The following is a 24,018-nucleotide window of genomic DNA, read 5'->3' on the forward strand; positions in this document are numbered from 1 at the left end:
ACACGCACCCTCTGCCTAGCACATACCAAGCTCCAGACTCTCAGAGGAAAAGCAGGTGCTCAGCATAAACCACACTGTCTGTACAAACAGCGTAGGCACAGCAGCCATGCCTGTCAGTTCGGGGACGGTGGGACGACTCCTGAAATCCAAGTTCCCAGGCGTCAGCCCGGGCTGGCTTGCAAGGGGGCCTTTCTGAGGCGCGCAGTCTCTGGTCGGCTGTATTGACTCCTTTCTGCACACCCTCTCATACCCGCTCCCCAGCCCCACCCAAGACAGAGCAGAGCAAAGGTGAGGAGTGGCTCTCAGGACAAACAGTTCCAGGAATGGTGCATCACATACAGGACCTTTCGGTACAGCCAGTTCCTCACCCTCCCTTCCAGACATTGCTGTTGGGGCCACAACAGCGGCGTGGAGCAAGAGAAAACTCCAGGGGGAAGGTCACTGACTGGGGTGATGCAGCTCTGCCCCACTTTCCCTGGCCTCATGGGCTCAGGATGGGAGCTCTGAGGAGACACACCCTCCCTCTGGGCACCTAAGCCCTGGCACACCTTCTCTCTTTTCTGCAGCTGCAACGCGATCATCTGCCATGATCCCAATGTCCTGTTGGTTGACACCTGAATGTATGCCTCATTGCCCACTCAAGTGGCAGGGCAAGAATGCCTAAACCCCTCATATAGGGATCCCGGTTGCTGTCAGATTAGCAACCTTTGGGAGCTAAAGGTAAACAGAAGAAGCGCGGGAGGAGGGTTCCAAGTTCGCTTACTTTGACTCGTCAGTTCTGAGCTTTCGCCTCTATGGTATGGACACTCTTCTCTCCAGATAAACTGCCATCTTTCCTCTACTTGGCAATACCCAGGAAGCAGACTATATTTGCTCAGGGGATGACTGTTCCAACAAACTCTATTTGATTTACATGCAAAACTTCCCATCCTAAACAAACAAACAAACAAGAACTCAGTCATGTCTGGACCCTGCTGGGTTTTTTCCAGCAGAAACAGGACCTGGATTTTGTAGGTTACAGATGTAGTTGCAGAGGGAGGTGAGTGGATATAAACAACAGCCTCCTACAAAGAGGGCAGCGCTCCAATGTGAGTGATCACAGCCCGTCTCTCAGGGCAGCCTTTCTCTCCCAGTGCCTGAGCTTAGGGTTGGGGTAAACTTTCCCCTCCAGGTCGAGGTAAGGTTGAGGAGAGGATGGGAGGGAGGCTGGGCACAAAGTTTATCATCACATTCCAGCCACAGTAGCGAGCAGTCGGTGAAGGAGAGCGGCCCTCTGCATCCTCTCACATCTTTACAGAAGCCTGGGGGGAGTCTTCTCAACATCTGACAAGGACATTTAAAGCCCCGAGAAGGAATTTATAAAGCACCGTCACGGCCACCATGGCAATAAGGCTTGGGCTCTGAGAGAGGACCGTTTCTCCAACAGCTCCTTTCCCTCTTCTTTTGGGAGAGATGTACATTCATACCAGCAACCGCTCCAGATGGCAGATGCTCCTCGTTGCTTCAGCGTCCCTGGGCGCGACCCTGTCTTGCTGTGCCTTCCCCCGATCTACTTTCCCAAGGAGCCGCGGCTGGCTGGGCTGCCTCTCCTCCCCGCAGTGTCCTCCAGCAGGGCAAGTGGAGGAAAGCCGTTTCTTCTTAGGAATGAAAGGTGTTCATGCACCAGTGTGCTTACAGTGATCTTTATTATTATAGTTATTGTTAATTGTGGTAAAATAAAAGCATAAAATTTGCTGTCAACCATTTTAAAGTGTACAATTCAGTAGCGTTAAGTATATACACAATGTTGTGCAACCGATCGTCAGAATTTCTTCATCTTGCAAAACTGAAACTCTGTGCCCATTCAACAACTGTACATGAGTTTGTATGTCTGTCTGAGTGTCTGGGTATATAAGGGTAGTTGAGAATGTGTGTCTGTATGTGAGTGTATGCATGTCTGTGTGAGTGGGTGTGTGTGTAAGGGTATTTGTGAATGTGTCTATATGTGAGTGTTTATGTGAGGGTATTTGTAAGTGTGTGTACCTGTGTGGAAGTTCATTGTCTATGTGAGTGTGTGTGTCTGACTGCTTCTGTGAGTGTACGCTGTCTGTCTGTGCGTGTCTGTGTGACAGTGTGTGATGTGAGGGAGTGTGTGCAGGCACAAGGGGAGGACTGCAGAACTACCGAGAAGATGTCTCAACCACACGCACTCTCTCGGAGGTGGGTTTAGCTCCAGAAAACACTCTCCATTGGCTTCCCAGTTCCTCCAGGGTTCTGGCTGGACTCGTTTAAAGAGACTCCAAGAGCTTGCTAAACTTTAAAAGACTTTATAAAACTGGACAAAAGTCAACTAGAACTGGATCTCTTACAGATGAAAGCTTTCAAGTTTGAAAGGAGATCTTGTAAAATGTTGATTAATTGAAGACATCCACAGTGGGGAGAGATGCCCTTACAAGCTGCAACCAGCCTCACCAGCATAGAGCACGGACACATGGCAAGGCCTGCCTGGTTCATTCAATTCCATTCCCTGGAGTGCCCAGTCTGCTGCCCAGACTCTACTGACCACTGAAGCAAAGCAAAAGACCCTAGGTCCGCCTATCCTATTTTCAGGAGAAAAAGCATTTAGTGATAACAAAGCATTGTGAAAAGAAAAGCAATTACAATTGTAACATAGCACTGCATATGGACGAAATGATCAACAGAAGTGAAACCTAACAGTAATTCCACAAATTTATTACAAATGTATTAATTGAAAGAATGATAGCAATTGAAAACCACAACTAACACCAGCTAATGGGGATCCACTGCAAACAACGCTTGCTTAATTAAAATGGCCAGAATGCCAACCACCTGTGTGTGTGTGCACGTTTGTGTGCACACGTGTGTGGGCATGTGCAGGCTCAAGTTCAGTCGGAGCTTTGCAGTGTCCCAAGGGTAATATGGCAGCTGGAGTTAGGATGTAGGCTTCCTCACCTGCTATCTGTGTGACCTCGGAAAATTAATTAATGTCTCTGCACTTCACTTGCCTCAACTGTAGAGTGATGAGCATAATAGTTATGAAGGTTATGAACTCACAGTTATGAAGATCAAAGAAGATACATGTAACACACTGTGTGCAGCCCCTGGCATGAAGCTAACACTAAACATTGCCAACAGTGGCAGGTGTGAACTGAGTATTACTGAACATTACCAACAGTGGCAGGTGGGAACTATTACTAAACATTACCAACAGTGGCAGGTGGGAACTGAGCAACCTCAACTGGTCCATGATGGATATTTTAACTTTTCTAATAATTGATATCATCTGTACTTTCTCGTTATCAGGGAAGTGAAGATTTAACTTGCTAATAATTTCAGATATTTGGAGGTGTGTCATGGTCAGCATTTATTGTAATAGTTTTCAGTCCAGAAGCTCTTCAGGAGTTTCATCAGCAATTCACGCTTGTCAATGGGGGGTTAGATTTATAATGGCTGCTTGCAGTTGAGTATGTGAGGATCCTTATGCGTCTGTTTCTTACTGAAGCAAATGAAAAGCCTTCCAACGCAAGCAAGCTGTCAGGGGACTGAGTCAGCGAAGGATTTTAGATGAGGTATGCCAAGCGAATGGATCAGTTTTTGTATGGTTCCCAGCTTTCTTTGGAAGCCCACATCCAGGTAGGTCAAAGGGCAGACCTGCCTGGCATCTCTTCCAGTGAGGCCCGTGGACGCCGGCCTGCAGGGGTTCCCCAGTTCATGGCAGTCACTTGCCCAAGGACCCTGCAGCTCCCTGTTGTAGCTGCACAATGACATCTTCTTGCTGACGAGGTGAAGCACTAAGACCAGGCCTGCAGCACTGTGCTGAAGGGGAGCAAAAGCAGAGACAAACACCGAGACTTGGGAACCGGAAGAGGACCTTCCAGTGAGACCAGGCCAGAAACGGAAAGGACGTGATGTTCTGCAGGGCTTTCCCAGCATCAGAACTTCTGGATAATGATCTAGGAATTTCCACAGCGAAGGCCATTGCGTAATCATGTGTGTGGGTGCTAAGACACAACTAAAGAATGGGGCAGGTTCTCCGCTTTCATACTCGCTTGGCAGTTTCTGCAGTGAGGTTTGCAGATAACTGCCAGAGTCCTGCCTGTGAATGTTTTCTTTTTAACACATTTCTCCTATCGTGATGATAGCAATAAATTGTTAAAGTAGCATTGGAACTATTAGCTGTACCGTATGGACATATCATGATCCACCGAAAATATATCCCATAACTCATTTTTAACTTAAATAAAAACAGTTTACATACATACATATTTATATATGTATACATATGTATACATATATATGTATAATTCATTTCCAATAAATGCAGATATTGTGACTTACGTAGACTACTAGAGATCTGGAGTGGTCCACCCTCCCACCTATATTCTATGTGTGATAATAGTCTAGCATCAACTCCAAAGAGAAGTCCTCTAATAGGAATAACTTATTATAGTCCATTATCCTTGATTATTCAATTTCCTTGTTGATCATACAGCTCATTAAAACTTTTTTGGGAGGGGAACAAAACCAATAACATTTTTTAAGCTTAATTGGGTGACATCATGTAGCATTGTGCTTTATGGAATTTGACTTGGTCTGAAATGTGTCCATGTATTTCTGCACTATGTTTCCATTTTGCATGCAGCCTTCTAAAGTACCATTATACGTATATAGCTGGGTTTGTATATACATGGCTTTATGTAGTACTTTCTTCCACTTGTCCTAAAACATCCTCTCTCAAACCTAAAGGGTTCTTTAATGATTGTGTTCATTCATTCATTCATTCATTCTGAATTATCTAGTTTCCAAAGACAGCCTCAGTTACCCATGCCTCCCAGCGTTCATGCCCTGTGTATCCCCTCCCACAGTGAATCTGGGCTTTAACCAACACAGTGAGGTGGAAGTGACGCTGTGGCAGTTCTCACCCTAAGCCTTAGGAGGTCCTAACAGCTTCCCTTTGTGCTTTTGGGAACGTCAACCAGCATTAAAGAAATCTAGCTACACTCATGGAGTCCAGCTCTCACGTGGAGGGACTGTGTGGAGGCGGAGGCCCTGAGGCTACCTGGAAAAAAGAGGAGCCAGCTGTCCCCAGGTCCTAACTGAGCCCAACCTTCACCTGTCCCCACCAACTTGCCACCTATGTGAGTGAGCCATTGGGAAGTGGATCCTTTGGCCCCCGTCAGAGCAGTCCAGCTGATGCCACATGGAGCAGAGACAAACTGCCCTGCTGAGCCCTCCAAAATCATAAAATTTTGAGTGATTAAATAAAGTGGCTGTTATTTTAGTCTACTAAGCTTTAGGACAGTTTGTTACACGCCAATAAATAACTGAGAGACATTAATCAAACAATATTTAGCTAATACTACTGGTGGACCGTGCAACGAATAAAAAATGATATCTTCCTTTAAGGCATGCAATCCAGAGGGGGAAACTATATTAAAAGCTAGTCTTTTGGAATTTAGTTGACAAGTCTGTTTCAATGATTTCATAGACTGCAAAATATTTTCCTTTTTGCTCCCATGACAAATATATTTCATACGGAGCTAACCTGGCATATAAGCTAGGTTCAAAATATGTGTTGATTAATTAATGAGTTGAAGTCAGTAGAATATCTCTGATCGATGAAAGCAATGTGGGTTAGTGACAAAAAATAGGCAGTCAAGGCTTTCAGTGACTTGTGCATGGAGAGCCTGTTTTGTTTTCTTTCGTTTCTTGCCTTGAACAGTCAGCCGCTCACTTGGAACCTTGGTTTCCAAATCTAAGAGCCACAAAAAAGGGAGCACCAAATAATTGCAAAGGCAAGTATGATTCATGCTTCCTAAAGTGCTTTATTCATATGTAGTAATCCTTATTGACCTTATATGTGCCCAGACGCCACTCACCAATAGAAACCTGTTACCCATTTACAGTCTAAACCATAGTATTTCCCTTTCCTCCACACTTTCTTTGGGCCACTTATCCCAGGGCTTTTATGTCCATCAAATCAAACTTGTTTTAATCATGGAGAAAATACAGAGGGAAGCACGGGGCAATCCTAGGCCACGAGGCCAGGGAACCGTTATGCAAACCTTGCTAACGACTGCCCTTCCCTGATCTGAGGACATATATGGAGAGGACCGTATATCTTCTACAGGCTGAGTGTGAAACTATTGGCTCAGAAACGTGGTATCCATGAATTATAGTACATCTACTGAAGACCCGGAGCCACTTCCACCACCCTCTTCTCTCCCCGCTTGCATTGCTTTCAACCACATAAACTCGGTAACTTCAGGCAAGATCTCATTTTGAGAGGGAGTTAGTGCTATAGGAAAAGAAAAATGAAGTATATCATAGAGGAACACAATCGAGTTAATTAAATCAACTTGAGACTAATATGGCATGACTTCTTTCTATCTCTAGTCCCATGAGAGTAATAATTTCCATAATTTTCCTAATAATACTAGTTTTCTCTCTCTCTATGTAATTTATTAATACAGCATATATTTTAATTTTCATATGGACATAATCCTCTTATTATTTAGGAATTCTATGATATATATGTATGTATATTTACATACATATAAAGTGTACATTTTATTTATTTTTAATTTTTTATTAAAGTAACCTTGGTTTATAACATTATATAAATTTCAGGCATACGTTATTATATTTTGACTTCTGTATAGATTGTATTGTGTTCACCACCAAAAGGCTAGTAGCCATCCATCACCCCTTTACCCCTTTCACCCTGCCCCCAACCCCTTCCCCTTTGATACCCACCAATCTGTTCTCCATATCCATGTGTTTTTTTATTTATCTTCCACATATAAGTGAAGTCATACAGTAATTGTCTTTCTCTGACTTAGTTCACTTAGTATAATGCCCTCAAGGTCCACCCATGGTGTTGCAAATGGCGAGATTCCATCTTTTTTATGGCTGAGTAGTATTCCATTGTGTGTGTGTGTGTGTGTGTGTGTGTGTGTGTGTGTGATATAAACACCACATCTTCTTTATCCATTCACCCGTTGATGGGCACTTAGGTTGCTTCCAGGTCTTGGCTATGCTGCAACAAACATAAGGGTGCATATGTCTTTTTGAATTAGTGTTTTTGTGTTCTTTGGATAAATATCCAGAAGCGGATTAGTTGGATTACATGGTATTTCTATTTTTTATTTTTTGAGAGTTTTGCATACTGTTTTCCACAGTGGCTGCACCAGTTTGCATTCCCACTAGCAGTGTATGGGGGTTCCCTTTTCTTCACATCCTCTTCAACGCTTGTTACTTCTTGTCTTTTTAATAACAGCCATTCTGATGGGTGTAAGGTGACATCTCATTGTAGTGTTGATTGGCATTTCCCTAATAATTAATGATGTTGAGCACTTTTTCATGTGCCTGTTGGCCATTGGTATGTCTTCTTCAGAGAAATGTCTGTTCTGATCCTCTGCCCATTTTTTTGATCAGGTTTTTGTATTGTTGTTGAGTTGTATGAGTTCTTTACATATTTTGATATTCATCTCTTATAGAATATATGATATACGTAAAGCATATATATGTACTATATATACACATGATGGGTGTCATAGAGTTGAACAGTATAGAGAAAGATAAAGAAATCAGAAGTATCTTATTTTGATCTTTAACATTTGCCTTCAAAATTCTTTCATCTAAAAAGGCAATTGTATCTTCTATAACTCCTGAAATTGGGATGGATTAGAGAAAACACAGTTGGGATTTATTATGCAATATTAATACCTTGTCGTTGCCTAGTAACTTATACCATACAGAGCACTTTCATGACGGCTATTTAATTCCCGGAACAACCCTCTGCAATATCTCTGTACGCAAATAAGGAAACTGAGGCTGGAAGAGGCAAAGGGACTTGCTCATAATCACACGGCTGGTAAGTTACACATCTGGGACTTGAACTAAAGTTTTTTAAAAATCAAATCCAGTGTATCAGATAAAATACACTTTTGCCAAGCCACCATCTCTCTCGTATTCAAATTTTCCCTTCAAACCTACATGTTCCAAGGTCCCTCTAGAGTTAGACTCATACTGCTCCTGCAAGATGATGACTGCATCTCTCCTCTGAGCAGAGACTTAGGGAGCAGGCACTTGCCCAGGGCTTTTTAAGTGTAGGGAGTGGGAGACCATAAAGGGAGGTGGCTATTGCATACTTAGTGGAAGGCATCTCTGTGGGTGGGGGGGCCTCCACCCACCTTTGTCAGTAGTAGACTAGTTTTTATCCGCCTCTGTATTCACCAGGGCTTCTACTGGGTGCTGCGGGGGATTCAGCGGGGAGCAAGAGAGAAATCGTCATGTCCCTCCTGGGCTTACAGTCAGCCCCTAAGCTCGTCAGTGAGAGGAAAGAGCAGCATTTGCCATCCATCCTGGACCTTTAACCCTGATACTCTCCCCTCGAGAGCTCCTTCTGATGGCTCCACCTTATGGAATTCTGCTCCTTGTATTGTGGAGCACCTTGGTTACCCAGAGCACGTTAGAACAATGTAGTCATTCTGAATACACCAGCTAACTACCATCCTCACTCTAGCCCTCACTTCCCACTACTTCTTCTCTAATCTAAAAATGCCTTTCAGCACAGGCAGGAAATATGACAGAAGAACTTTCCAATCTAACAAATGATAACAGAAAAAGCTCTTTGTTTCTGGGTCTCGGCGATCAAAGCACGTTGCACGTGTTCACCAGCTGCGGTTCAGATGGTTTCTATTCTACTCTGCATTAATTTTTTATGAAGCCTCTCTAGGGCCCAGGGGACCCGTAATTGGCTTTTAGTTCTTTATTCCGCACTGTCGTGTCTAATTGCTAAGATGGTTCCATGATAAGACTCACAGTTTAAGGTGGCTTTAATGTATTGACCAGCCTTCCTATCCGCAGGAAGGCTCACAACTTGGCGTGGAATTTTCATGTTTTTCCTTTGGAGGGGAGATGCAGGAATTATTGGGCTATTTATATATTTGCTTTTTATTATCAGTTTTTCACATTGATGGCACAGCACACAGAGCATTGTCAACAACACACCTCAGGCTCCACTTTCTAATTTCAGTTTGATTCTTAAGAAAAATATGAACTCTGTGCAGCAGAGGCAAGGCCTGTTTAAAATGAAGCCGGCTGTTCGTCTGAAACATCCTTATGTGGTAGGTGTGATCTGAGGCTATTGGGTCCAGGGGACGTTCCCCTCCCCCTTAGCAGAAGCAGCCCTGATTTTGTACCAGACTGTCTCTGGATCCCTTAGTGCAGCCAGCTAGCGGCTCTCACAGTCTGTGCCTGGACTCCCTTTGCAGCCCCATGACCAAAGAACCCCATGGACCATTTAGAAAACACTGTGATACAAGGATGACAGGGTCCGGAGGGTTGCTGGTTGCCAGGGGTCTGCATGCAAGGCCAGTACTCTGTTTTCTCTAATCTCAGAAGTTCTTTTTCCTGCCAAACTTCATATGCTTTCTGAAAAAAAACCAAACAAACAAACAAAAGAAACAGCTGGTCATCCGGCCTTCCTTCCTCAAAGTGAAGCTAATGGAGGCATCCAGGATCTGCCTACTACAGCTGATTTTCTTTCCATAGTAATAGTAGTCATAGCCTTGACTTCTTCAATTGGTTCCACCTGTTTACAGAGTCCAGCTTTTGCATAAGTAGCTATGATCAGGGAGAAAGAAGAAGACTTTATTTTTGGCAGTCTGACTTGATGGAACTATTCCATTTCCTGACCGGTTCACGCGGCGATTGTACCTTGGATTTGCATGGGCGATAGCCCCTCTCTTGTGGTGACTGCTTGAAGGTCCCAAGACTCCATTCACTTGTGTCTGGCTTTTGATCCAGCCCCTGCTTAGGACTGGCACTCCCCGTGGTTGTCAGCCTCCTTTCTTCTGAAGCACTTTGGGTCTGGCAGGCAGCTTCGCACTATTGTTAAGTCTGAATTTGCTAGTATTTAACTCACTCATCGCAGACCATAAAAACCTCAGCTCCTTGAAGTTTCTCAAGTGTGTGAAGGCTGGATGTGTGGGGAGGAGCTGCCTTTTAATGTGTGTTTTACCCTGTGTTCTCGGGGCAAAGAGGCATTGTTCAGAGGCATTGGTTCAGTCCTTTAAGGCAGAAGGCAGTGCTTCTATTTGAAGCTTTGGTTCATTCAAAGGGAAGCAATCAATTCAATTCTGCAAGTATTCATCAAACACTTCCTGTGACCTAAGAACAGGGCCAGAGGCCGTATCTCAATCTAGTGTGATAATCACCTGGAGAACTTCTGATTTGCTAGGTCTGGGGCAGCGTCCAATTCATTTGCATTTCTAGAAAGTTTCAAGGGGATGTTGAAGCTGTCTGTGGACCCTACTTTGAGTAGCACTGCTGTTAGAGACCCTTTAATGAAAGCGCAGGGTTTTGTGGGAAGACATTCAAATACATTCCAACTAGAGAATAAGACAACCAATAACACAGGACCCAATAATCCCCATCCTAAATGCACACTAGAGGCAGTGAACGCCAAGAGCCTCCAGGAGGTGATGAGAATAACGTGGACAAAGTCCTCAGACTAGCCTGAGATAGGGTTTTGGAGGCCGCAGGCTTTCAAAGCATGGGCATGATATGGGTGGGTGGAAAAGAGAGGAGAAGGGTTTCTGGAAGAGGAGAATAAAGGTGATAGTTAATGATAATAAAGGTGATTATTTAATGAGGAGTTTGCACTGAGAGTTAATGAGATTGGTTTTGCAGGGTACATAGTTTCTGTGGAAATAACCGAAGACCAGCCAAATGAGAACAGGAAAGGCCGTTTATTCTGACCTCACTACAGCAAAGGAATCAGCCATCATCTCTTGTGTTTGGCAGAGATTAAAAGGGAGGCAGAGGAGCAGGAAAGCTTTACAGTGGAACAAAGCGGGGACTTCAGGTGTGTCCTGATTGCAGGCTGTCGGCGTGAGGAGCTGGAGATGGGCTAACTAGAAGCGGGGCATCTCATGTGGCTGGGTAGGGATGCATATGATGCTTTCTCTGATTGGTCCTAAGTTGGAAGTGGGGAGAAAAATTAGAGAAGCTATCATTAATTAAGTCCTGACCATTTGGGGTCAGTTGTCACAGAAGTCATGGTTTCGCCTTCTGGATTGTTACTGGAGATAGCAATCCGGCTTCCTGCTGGTCTGCCTTAGAGCAGGCTGGCTTCCTGGGCTGGTTACTGTAGATAAGGGCTTGGTTTCCTGGGCTGGTTGCTGCAGCTTGTGGGTCAGAGCTCTATTTTTATATACAGTCTGGCTCTTGTCTGTTTGTATATTCTGACTCTCATTTCTGTTTTAGAGGGAGCTGTATACTGCAGGGTTTTGTGGGTTTGTCCTGATGTCAGCCATCCCTTCATGGACATTAGTCTCCTTTCTAATTTTTTTCCTATTCATTTTTGGGGAATGAGGGCTTTTAGCCTCAGTCCATTTAACTGGTGACTTTTGAGTGCTCTTTTCCTTTTTTCCCCGAGTACTCAGGAGCCCCTTCTGTGTTCTGGTTTATGCTATAATCCTTCAGATTGATGATGAGTAAACCTCTTCTAGAAGAAGATATTGGTCCAGGTGCCCCTGGGTAAAGCTCCAGTCCTGGACTGCATTGCGACTCACAGGGCGACAGCTATGGCTTGTGTCACTGCAGAGATGCCAGGGCTGCTTGGGAGATGTCAAGGACTGAGGGGCACAGTTCTGCCCTTGACTCCATGTGAAAGGACACCTGACTGCTCTCTGTAGAAGCTCCCGAGGCTCCAGATAGAGGGAGTCCTGTGGATTCCTGTTGGGGGGATGCGGCTGCAGGGACTGGTGCCTTTACTGATGGAGGGAAACAGAAATTCCGAAGGTGGGTCCCCTGTTGCCAAAGTTAACACCCTATTGGCCTGCAAGCCCCAAACAACTGGGCAAGCTCACCTCTCATGCTGACAAGCACTTGAAAAGGCTCCACAGCAGCACTCCCTACACACCACACTGAGGCTTTGCGGGAATACCCTCCATGCTCACCATCGTCCGCAGCTGAGGCGTCAGTGGACTTGGGCTGCCAATCTTCCAGCAGACATGTCCTTCCTTCGGGTTTCTCGGCTCGCTCCTTGAGGATGGTACATAACCTTTTAGCCATGTTAGCCCCTTCGACAGGTGGCTCGACCCTGTTTATTTATCCTGTTTTTCTCTCTGAAACTCCTCTTGATGTGGCTCTCAGGAGATCCTGGCATCTCAGGATGTCTAGTGAGCAATGAGCACCTAATTAAATTGTCTAAGTGAAGCTCATGTGTGGGGCCATTCTTTCTCTTTCTCTCTGAATTGCTTATTTGCTGCACTGAAATTCATTTCTCATGGAAGAGTTCAACAGGTAAATCCATCACCTATTGGATTAATCCAGTAAACTAAAATGGCCATAGGCGCTCAATGTAAAATATTTTATCATTTAAAAAATCCATAGCAAAGATTTATCATTCACAATAAACACAGATATTATTAAAGTAAATAGTATATCCGGAAACTAGGACTGTTTCAGCTTTGGCTTCAGATATGGTGAGTATGTTTGGGCATACATATTTTTTCTAGGGAAAAACAAATATATTTGTGTTTTTTGCACAAGAGATGAAAAATTAAGTTATCGAAATAATGATTCTGTCATATATATTGAAATAGAGATTCCTAGCCATCCCTTAATATCCATTTTTCTCTTTCTTCTAGGGTAATTGAACCTCCAATTTTTAGCTGAGCACTTGTTTCAGCTGAATCCTATTTTCCAGCTTCTCTTGTAGCTAGTTATGGCCTGCTGACTGAACTCTGGACGATGGGATATAAATGGAGATGTGTGTAAAATTTCTGGTGTGAGCCCTTAAAGGTGGGGCGTGCCCTTTCTTGCTCTAGTTTCCTTTCTTCTGGCTGGAATGTGAAGGTAATGGCCGGAGATAAGGCAGCCAGGTGGATCAAAAGCAGGAAGCCGCAAGAGAAGTGAATGGAGCCCATTGAAAGAAACCAAACTCCTGATGGATGTGGACCTGGACCTATTCCAGCCCTGGACCACCTGGTCAGATCCTTAAGTGAGAGTGAAATAAACAGGTGTGAAATGTGTAATGAGTAAATAAGAAAAAGCAATCTCTAATTTGACTATTGACGAGTATATAACAATGTTTCATAGACTGTTAAGAGAGTTTACAGTGGTCCAACTCCCCACGTGACAAAACTGACAATTCAGAAAATTACCGCACATTTTCTATAACATTATTCTTTTTTCCAGTCATAGCATTGTATCTGAATTAACATTACCTAGCTAGAAAAAAAAAATAGATAGTTTCATTTGGGATAGTAAAGGGACTAGAATCCTAGAAGATACTATGAGAAACTATATCTAAAAAGAGGAGCTTGGAATGAATCATAAATCTTGACTTTATCTCTGCACTCGTCACTTGTGAGCTGTCTTCCCTCGAGTGAAGGGAGATGGCAGGTATGAAGAATTGCCAGAGAAACTCAATATATATGAATCAACATATCGACTCCTAAAAGGAGGGAAGCGCTTCCACCCGATCTCTCACATCCACATTGTGGGACAGATGGAGAAATAAATTGACAACCAAAAGGTCACTGATTTTGATATTCCTAGGACAGAACTGCTTCCAGCTGGGAGTAAATCCACCAGTCACCGAAGTGTGGAGGGCTAATCCACTTCACTGCCTTCATCAAATATTTAGAAATGGTACAATACTCATTGGAAAACACTGAGAGGATAAGAAGGGAAACTTCAGCTTCTATGGTTTAAATACGCCTGAGCTAGACACTTCATTCAAACATCAGAATTCTTTCTCTCTGAAATCAAGAACCTCTGAGTGGGATTTGAGCAACGGAGTCAAGGGGACTATGTATCCAAAAGTATTAGCAGTTTTACATATATCTTTATGCGGCCACACTAAAATGCCGCTTAAACATGGTACAGAACGGAAGAGGCTGAGCGGTCACAGGCCAGATGAAAGGCTTAGTCTGCTGGCCTAGTGACTGATTTTTTTACATTAAGGATTTGACATTAGAGATTTACATTAAATATTCAGTTGCTGGCCTCAAAGAGAAACCAGTGAGACTTCTCACACAAATCTCTTCCTCCCAAAAAATTGTTACAGAGACACGGACCAAAAAAAGGCCACTAAACTGCATGTGGTTATTTTTAGAATAATTAAGTGTAAGGCCTACAGTATGTGAAGGTGATCGCTAGAAAAAGAGTTACCCTGGGATTCACTCCAAATACAATAAAATAATGCAGTAAGCAAAACCTCCAAATAAGGAACTTCTTCCAAATAATTTTAAAATTCTGCACAGCTAGACAATGAAACTCAAAGAATCCATCCACAACAAAACTTGGTTCAATAAGATAGAGAAGGTTATGACACAAAACAATAGTCATCACAAATTAATACAGCTCGCTCCCCAAGTACTACAGCTCTTTTTTCAGAACACTGGATGCCCTTTTAAAATTTTATTGATAAGGGACAAAATAACCACACAAGACCAGAATGTTGAAAGGTAATCTATATCCTCAAAAGAAACTAAAGGGTATTATGAACAAATTATATCACATAAACTGCACTAACCTTTCTCCTCAGTACGCCTTATGGTCCCCGCCGGTGCTGGAATCCCCAAGCAATGGAAAAACAATCAGAATTACGTGCTTTGTTTTTGTTTTTATTAGTTAAGATGAGAAAAAAGTAGCTGGTGTTGAAAGCACAATAGATTTGAAACAATAATGCCTAAATGAGAGTCACAGCGGGGCCACCTTTGGCTGTGCAACCTTGGGCAATTCACTTAATTTATTTTTGGTCTTGAGGTCCTTTTCTATGGAGTGAGTAATTTGAACAGAGGATCTGTAAATGCTCTCCAGGATCTGACGTTCAGTGTGGTTTTTGTGCAGCTCTTCTCTCCTGTGGGAATTCCTGGAAGGTTTTGTTGTCTTTTTCTCATAACACCTATTGGGAACACTGTTGCTTTCTCCTTCGGGATCTTTCTAGAGAGCCTCAGGTTTAGGAGTAGTCAGTTTCCTTTGCTGATGGTTAATTTGGAAATGGGCATGTGACTTAAGTTGGGAAAACTGAAACCAAGGGTTCTGGGAAAGTTCATTTTTGTTTTTCTGGGAAAATTTCTGCTCTCCTTCTCTGGACCTGGTTGGGTGCAGAATGTAAAATCTGAAATGTTATCACTCTCTCTCTCTAACACTTCAGAGGTGAGACCAATGTTTTGCGAAAGGCTAGGTCAAAGGACTGCCAGGAAAAATGGATCCAGAACCACAGGATGAAGTCAGCACTGAGGCTGACCCTGCCTTGGGCTTTCACTTCCACGAGCCAACATGTTTCCTTGCTTCAACCGGATGGAGTTGGTGTTTTCCAGTTCTTGCAGACAAATTTGAAATTTTCATTTCGTTGTATTTGAAGTATTCATTTATGCTAATCTTTCCCCTGCACTCACTCAGCCTGCTGTGGAGGAATTAATAAGAGTGATTCACCCACAATGTGTTCACTTGGTCTAGAGTCTCAGAAGTGGAAAGGACCTAAGCGATGAGGTTTCTATGCGGAAAGACTGCGTTTCATTCATCTTTGTATCCCTGCTACTTAGCAAGGGCCTGGTAGGGACTAAGCACTTAATAAATGTGTAATGAGTAAATAAGGAAAAGTAATATCAGCAGCTAACATTTACTGAGTGCTTACCACTCGCCAAAACACACCATGGGAATTATTCCCTTTAAATGTTCACAACCCAATCAGATACCAGTGTGATTATTCCCGCTGATCAAATAAAGTGAGAAATTAAGTAACTTGCCCAGGAGCGCTCACAAGATTCCAGTTTAGACTCGTCTGATTTTAGACCCCAAGTTCTCTATTTTTAATTTCAACTGCTTTAGACGTTTTTTAGTTCAGTGCTACTCAAAACTTGGTCCAGGGACCAGCTACAGGTCTGCCAACTGTTTGCACCATTAGTTCAGCTGACATTTTTTCACAGCAAGACTTTCCCAACGCAGGAAGCATACATTCTATCTGAATAAAGGCCAGCGTTCCTCAAGAAATGAGTTGTCAACCTTTCATCAACAGTGTAATGTTTGAACTAGTTCAGCTCATTACCTGAAAGGAAACTCTCTTACTATACGAAGATCACATACAATAGAGAGTTCACGTAATGGTGCAAAACTTTTTTTATTGCTATTCCTTTCAAGTTACTATTCAGCCCATAAAGAACTCACTTAGGGTGTCCTCCTGTCTCTGATGTTGCTTCCTTTTCACTCCTCTCTCCACCTCCCCACATATCCCTCAGTGTTTCCCCTCTCCTGTTCATTCCCAGGGTTCCAGCTCCATCCTAGGTGAGCCTCGCCAGGTCCCTAAGGTTTTGATGTTGCTTCTGTCTCCAGCCAAGACATGTGAAGGCAGGTCCTTACTGTGTTTCGAGGGAGGAGGCCTCAGGTCCTTCAAGTTCCTCGGAGTGGAGCATCACAAAACAAATGAACAACCAAAACACATCAAAAACATCCCTTTTTGCTAATATCAGCTACTTCTTATGGAATAGCCCCAGGTATTATTTTCCTAATAAAGGCTGTTCTTTCCCAAAGGAAAAGAAAAAGGAATGAAGGGGATGTGAGGGAATAAAAACCCTACCCTAGCACACACACCCCCGCCCTTGATTGTGCTCATTTTTCCTCAACATGTTAAGGAATATGGAAACTGATATCCTTCTGGAATGGCTTTTGGGATCCACTGTTCTTGGACAAGCACCCATCAGTCAGACACTAAAGCAAAATCGATCTCTCATGCGCTGCATGCACAGAGCCAGAGGAGCACATAAAGGGCCTTTTAAAAAGAAATTAAGTGAAGATATTGTCTTCCTCACTCTTTAGGGTTTCTTATTCTGAGGTCAATTGTTATCTAAAATTGTCCATTGTAAATCTAGAAATGGAATGAAAAATTTTGTATATTTGTGCAATTTTCTGGAGAGAGAGAGTCTGTGACTCCACACAGGTTGATGACACACTCCTGATCCGTTTGCCCAAAGCAGAAAGAACAGGCAGCTGTGTGGTCAGCATATTGTTCTCCTTCCACTTATGGGTATAAGAAGGCATTTATATTTAATGACATCTTTATGAAAATAAGACAAATTAATAAACAAACTGGTTAGCATAACCATAAAATTCTATGCCACGGCTTCAGACTGTATCTGCCTTTTCCAGTCATCTCAGAAATACAGGGAGTGCTGAGCACGAGCTGTGGGAACTTGGAGCAAACTTTTCGCCCCTAATGGGAGAAAAAAGTAAATGTATGTCCCATTTCATGTGGGTCAGTACAGGAAAGTGGCAGATTTGAATTTCATTTGGAGATGGCTAAGTAAAGAGGGAATATAACCTAGAACAAAACAAAGCTTGGGAGATAATAAATGTCAGTTTGGTATTTAGCTCTTTCTGTCATAAGACAATTTGGAGTTCTGCACCGGATAAGAATCTCTCTTAACATTGCAGTAATGATGGGCACAGTGTCAGTGCTATTCTTAGACTTCAATCTTCATTTTGCTTGTCCTTTGGAAATTAAATCACTTGTGAAAATATAGTAGTCCAGAGCCTCATCTGAATTTGGAAACCAAAAAATGAGCTTATTCTACATTCAACCATACTTTTCAAGAGAGAATGGGGATAGTATATAACAAACCTTAATGGAATGAAAAAACTGCATGTTATTTTTGTGGATGTGAATTTAGATAATTATTATTAAAGGATTTTTATATTCATTCGGAAAATTTTGTATCTTAATAAGAGACTTTTGCAAATAAAGTACATTGGATTAAACATCAAACAACTTATAAATGAAGCACTAACGAGTTAAGCCATCTGCCTTCTTTGCTGCGAGCCTTAGACAGCAGGAGCTTTACCAGGTCGCCCTGAATTTCTCTCAGTGGTCATCCCGGACATCTTCTGACATGCTTCTGAGAACTCAGGGACCAGGGAACATCTGGTGCCATATTTATGATTTATCATTACGTAAACCAAAGACGTTGAGAGCACGCACACGAAAGAAGCACATTGCAAACAAATTTACTTTCAATAATAATCACTCTTTGATTTGTGCTAACTCTTCAAAGAACTTGCATAAATGAATAATATGAAATCACATTTAAATAGCACCTTGTCATCTACAGAACCCTTTTATATGCATTATTTCACCTGTCTTTCACAAGACTCCTATAAGATAGACAGAGAGGGACTCCTATCCACATTTTTCAGATGAGAAAACCTAAGCTCAAAAAGGTGAAGGGATCTGCCTGGGTCACGCAGCTAGTACGGGGTAATGTTAGAAGCTCTCTACTTCTCTTTTCACTATACCTTGATGTAACTATCATATAATACCTCCTGATGATCTTACAATCATCTTTTCAGATAATTATGGGAGATACTGTGATCAATATTATCATTATAAGGTAGTTGCAGGTTGGGTAGTAGTTTCTTCAAGGAGCCGCTTCTGCATTCCACAGAGAAAGAAGCGGTGTCTGATTTGAGTTCTCTGGATACAGTATGTTCTTAGCTTCCCAAGGACAAACAAATGAAGGAAGCTTTTAAGAGCAGGGAATGTAGAGTCCAAGACCAGATGGGGGGGGATCAACGCCTAACTAGCTATGTGGCCTTGGTCGAATTACCTGGGGATGGGTGCTCACTTGTGGACAATTAGGCCAAATACTGGTAAGTGCCAAAATTCCTTGCACAATGCTCTTAAAATCCTGTTTCCAAAATCTGGAAAGATTAACTAACTTTCCCAAGGCTAGGTAACTGAGAAGTAGAATTGGGATATTTGGCTCCAAAACCCTCACTGACCGGAACATTCTCACTGACTTTGTTGACTGCAAAACCTTTAAAAGTCCCTTCCTTCTCTCAAATTCTGAGTCTACTTTACGTATTATAGAAGTTCAGTAACAAACCAAAGTCTCCTAGTTGACTTCATTCCTCTGTAATGTGGTTCTTTGAGGCTAATTTAAAATTTAGGCTAGTAAATTGTGATATATCCTAAAGACCATTATGCTTCTATTGTACTGGTTTGTTGTGGCTGTCATTGTTACTTCATGCTACTGTTTTTGGTTTTAGGTTTCTCTAATTGTTCATTGACATCTGGTTTAAATTTCACTTATTGCACCAAATCATGCATTTTGAAAGACTATTCATACCTTGTCTGTTTTTCTGCTACCCGAATAAAACATCATCTGGCAATAAGAGTAACATCTTTTTTCAAAGAAGCCTAGACTGACAAGTTAGAGTTTCAATACACTTTTTTTCTTTTTGCTGAGGAGGAATCACCCGGAGCTAACATCCATGCCAATCTTCCTCTATTCTCTTTTTTTTTTTTTAGTATGTAGGCTGCCAGCACAGCATGGCTGTTAGCAGAGCAGTGTAGATCCGTACCTGGAAACCGAACGCAGGCCGCCAAAGTGGAGCATGCTGAACTTAACCACTAGGCCACTGGGGTTGGCCCTCAATCCACTTTTTAGTTCTCTTAGGAAGCAACTGAATACAGTCCCAGGATGGAACATAGTTAAACATTTTATGTTTTTTACCAACTTTAGGAAATGTGCAGTCTCTTTTTCTTCAAAATTTTTTTCCTACCTCATTCTTTCTTTCCTTTCCTTTGGGGATTTTAATTACGTGCATGTTAGGATTTTGGATGTTATTCCATTGAGACTTTGTTCATTTTATCCCCCAATCTTTTTTCTCTCTGCCCTTTATATCAAATAATCTCTATTAAGCTTGTTCTGTTGATCTCTTTCTTATGTCATCTCCAATCCACCGCTAAACTCATCAGTGAATTTATTTCAGAAATTTTATTTATTTATGTAAAAAATTTTCCATTAGTTTTTTTTATAGCTTCTTTTCTCAATTGAGATTTCCTCTATGATCCCACGTGCAATTTCCTACATGTTCATTCATTATGACTGTACTTTCTTTTAATGTTTTAGCATGGTTTTAATAGCTATTTTCAATATGTGACTCATTTCAAAGTTAGTCTCCGTTAATTTCCATTCTTTTGAGTGTTGGTCATGTTTACCTGTTTCTTTACATGTGGAGTAATCCTGGACTGCGTCCTGGACATTATGAATAATATATTGTAGAGACCATGAATTGTATTATGTTCCTCCAAATATTGTTGATTTGTTTGTTTTTTGCTTTAGCAGTCAGTTAACTTGACTGAACTCAAAGTCCAAATTCTGTCCCCCTCTGTGGTAGGCAGTGGCTGAAATCTCTATTCTGTTATTTTAGTTTTAAATAATCTGCTTGGAGTCTACCCCATGCATGCACGCTTCAAGAGTCAGCCAAAGATTTGGGCAGATTTTATTTGCAAAATTTGGAGCATCCCTCTATGGCTCTCTCCTTTCCAAGATTTCTCCCCTCGCTTTCCAGCTGCTGTGGTAAAACCAGCCTCCGTGTTCTGATTCCTCAATCACAAGATGGCTGGTTCCTATTTGAGTTCTAGCTACCTTGCAGGTGCAGGTCACTAACTGGGGCTGGCCCTTAGGTGAGAGAAACAGGAAACTCACCTTCTGCCACTTTTTCCAAGCGTGAGCTCCTTTCCAGATCCTGCATTTAGTCACTCTCCAGGGACTTCAGATTGTTCTTATTTTATATTTTGTTATTGTTATCTGAGGATGAATTGATCTACATGAGCTCCTCCTCCATTACAAGAAGTGAAATTCCTAAACCTCTTATTTTAAATTGCTTCTGTGAAGCATGTGAAGAACCTGCTGATAATCAGTTACTTCTTTGGAATTCCTATGCTGAAAGGATATTATTACATTCTAAAGCAAAATAAACAGATGGTCCTCAATAGAAGTTAACAGGGATCCTCAATTTTTAGCGATACCCCCCCACCAAAAATAATAATAAAAATAATAAAGTCTCTTATAGCTTTTTTGTTTTCCAAAACTGAGAGAGTTGATAAATTTATTAGATCATTGGGCTGGTCCGATGGTGCAGTGGTTAAGTTCGCACATTCCTCTTTGGCAGCCCGGGGTTCACTGGTTCAGATCCCGGGTGCAGACATGGCACCACTTGGCATGCCATGCTGTGGTGGGCATCCCACATATAAAGTAGAGGCAGATGGGCATGGATGTTAGCTCAGGGCCAATCTTGCTCAGCAAAAAGAGGAGGATTGGCATCAGTTAGCTCAGGGCTAATCTTCCTCAAAGAAAAAAAAATTCATTCGATCATGAAAACATGTCTCTACAATTCTGTCAGTCTTTGGGTAGATATTTGACTTCTATAAATCAGATCAACATTTGGAGGATTTCTTAGATGACATTGCATTTAGATGATTTGCACTTCTTGGCTTAATCAAATTTGACCTTCAAAAAAAGTCTCTAGTTACTGAAACTACATTATTTATGAGTATACACATCACAGAAAACAGAAGAGCAGATTTTAATAAAATTGATCTCCATAACACAGGGTAGAAGGCTATTGTGAATCAGTTTAGCAGAAAAAAAGACATATATGCTCTGGGTTAGCTGCAGACCAATTTAGACATAATCAACTTCTGCTTGTGTTTCAGATGATGTCACTGGTACTCTGCTAGAAGATTTCTGGATAAAGTAATTTTGCAAGAGAAAGGACCACTTTAAGATAGGGTTCTGAAGTTTTTATTATTCATAGTACTTAAAAGTCTAGAGGAAGATGTTTTAAAGTCAGAGTAAGATGCTCAAGACAGAATAATACAGCTGTCCTCAGAAACAGATGACCATAACTAGAAGGTATGACCAGGTTGTCACCAGTCGCAGGGTTTTAATAAGCAATAATGTTACATCTGACAAGAGCTGCTCACAAGTCACTTTAGAAAAGCTTTCTTGGCTGGCAAACAGTCTTCAAGAATTGTAATTAACCCACACTTAATTTTACTGGAAATTAAGTAGTTCAGCTTCTTTATAGAGAAGTTTCTACTCATCCATGCAAGGAAGAATGCAAAATCTCAATGGAAAGTTATTTATACCTCTAGGAATCACTAATCCAGAAACTGACAAAATTTAAACCACTGAACTTGTCAGATTACCTATAGTGTTCTCATCTAACCTTTACACCATGTCATGTAAAAGCTGGATGTGCAATATTTAGAACTAAAGAAGACTTTACAGATCATGTAGTCAAGTCGCTATTATTTCTAGACCTGGAAACTGAAGTCCAAAGCAGAGGTTTGCTTCAACATCTAATGAACAAGAAGCCCTCAAATCATAGCATAAAGCCCGTTGGCTTGTTGTCTTTCACACCCCTGTATGGAGATAGTCAAGATGGAAATTTCCAGGGTCTTAGTCATCATACCAAAAACAATTCATGAAAACGCACACACTGCATAGCTGAGATTTGAGTCCCAAATCCTTATTTTCAATCCTAAGGAAGTAAGCCAAATAATAGATAAGCCTCAAAACCTACGTTTACCCCCTCACCCAAGGCATAGACTCGAAGCCAAACCAATAGCCTGCTCCTGGTGCTCTCTCCCTGAAACTACACTCTTGGCTTGGCCTCTGGATCTTATCTTTCCTGCTGCTGGAGAAAGAAGCATGCAAAAAGACAAACCAGTGTTGGGAAATAAGCCCTTCCTCCCAAGACTAGAGACCAACTGGCCTAGGCTCCCGCCTTATTTTCCCTTTACCCCAGTTCCACTTTAACTTGGGTTTCAAGTGTGAAGGTACTTCTTAAGATAAAAACCCATTCAGGATGGTGGGATCACATCAACCACATGGGGGAAAAAGGAGAAGAGAAGAGCCACAAAGAGATACCACCATTATTGTCCATAAATATTGTCCTATGAGACCAAATGGCCAAAGAGCTGTAGAGATCACACATCTCAGGGAGGCCCGTGCCATATGCCCATGATTACAGATCAGTTAATTCTCTGATGCCCAGATGGTGAATAAGCCCTACCTATGGGGAGAAAAGAAGGTGAAGGGAGAAGGCAAAACTGTAAATCCATTGAGAGTTCATCCAAAACAGACTGAGTTTAATCTGGAGCCCTCCAGCTCAGTTTGAATTGACTGTGTTGCTTTCTTCTATTCATAGCAATTCAGGGCTTATGAGCTCAATAATAGAGAAAAACAGATTTTTCATTTTTGCACATTCATGTTTCTAAAAGTAAGATGAATCCTCTCACATAATCAATACTTGTTGAGTGCCCGTTATGTGCTGGTACTGTGCTATGTGCTTAAAATTACCTCACAAAGCAAACTTTTCTGGAATAGATACTGAAAAGAAAAAGTGCAGGGTCGTGGAGAATGCCTATTTTTCGCTTTAATAGATATTGCCAAAAAGCCCATGAAAATAGCCACACTGACTTATGTTCCAATCAGCATTGTATGAGAATACTGGTTTCCCTACAGTTTCATCAGCATACATTATCAACCTTAAATTGATTTTTAATCATATCCATTTTTGTAAAAATGGAATCTCATTGTTTTAATTTATCTTAACACTAGTGAAGCTAAGCAAATTTTAATGTGCTTAAACAATTGGATTTCTTCTGTGAATTATATATTCATATTCTTTGTCCCTCTTTTATTGGTCATTTATGTTTTACTTATTAATTAGCATAACACTTTGTTTATTGTAGTTATTAATTCCTTAACTGTTACATGTGTTGCAAATATTTTCTTCTAATTATAATTTGTCATTTAACTCTTTAAAGGTCTTTCTTAATAAAGCAGATGCTAATTTTTGAGTTTATATCTGTAAATTTTTGTGTTTTGTTTTAAAGATCTTCCCCATCTCAATTACAAAACAAAAGAACCTTTAATAATTTATAATTTTGTCTGTAGAACTTGGAACTTTGCATCTGAAATTTACTTAAATATGATGCTAGGTAAAGAGAAAATTTAAACTCTTTTCACCAAATGTATAGCCAAATGTGCCAACATAATTTATTGACTATTTCTTCTTTATCTGCTGATTTGAAGTGCCACTGTTCTCATACACAAATTTCCATATGGACACGTGGCTGTGCCCCTGTCTGATGCTCTTTTCTATGGATCTATTACCACAGTTTCATGCCACCATCTATGTTCA

The 24,018-nt window shown here is 41.6% G+C and overlaps 1 long non-coding RNA gene across 1 annotated transcript; it reads left to right on the plus strand.

Moving 5' to 3' along the window:
• The first annotated feature begins 8,470 nt into the window (after window positions 1-8,470).
• LOC139077397 (uncharacterized) lies at window positions 8,471-13,066 on the plus strand. Its single transcript, XR_011529903.1, has 2 exons — window positions 8,471-9,131; window positions 12,663-13,066. It is a non-coding gene; the product is annotated as an uncharacterized lncRNA (long non-coding RNA).
• The last annotated feature ends 10,952 nt before the right edge of the window (window positions 13,067-24,018 follow it).

Source organism: Equus przewalskii, chromosome 19 (assembly GCF_037783145.1).
Source record: "Equus przewalskii isolate Varuska chromosome 19, EquPr2, whole genome shotgun sequence".
In the NCBI taxonomy this organism is placed as follows: domain Eukaryota; kingdom Metazoa; phylum Chordata; class Mammalia; order Perissodactyla; family Equidae; genus Equus; species Equus przewalskii.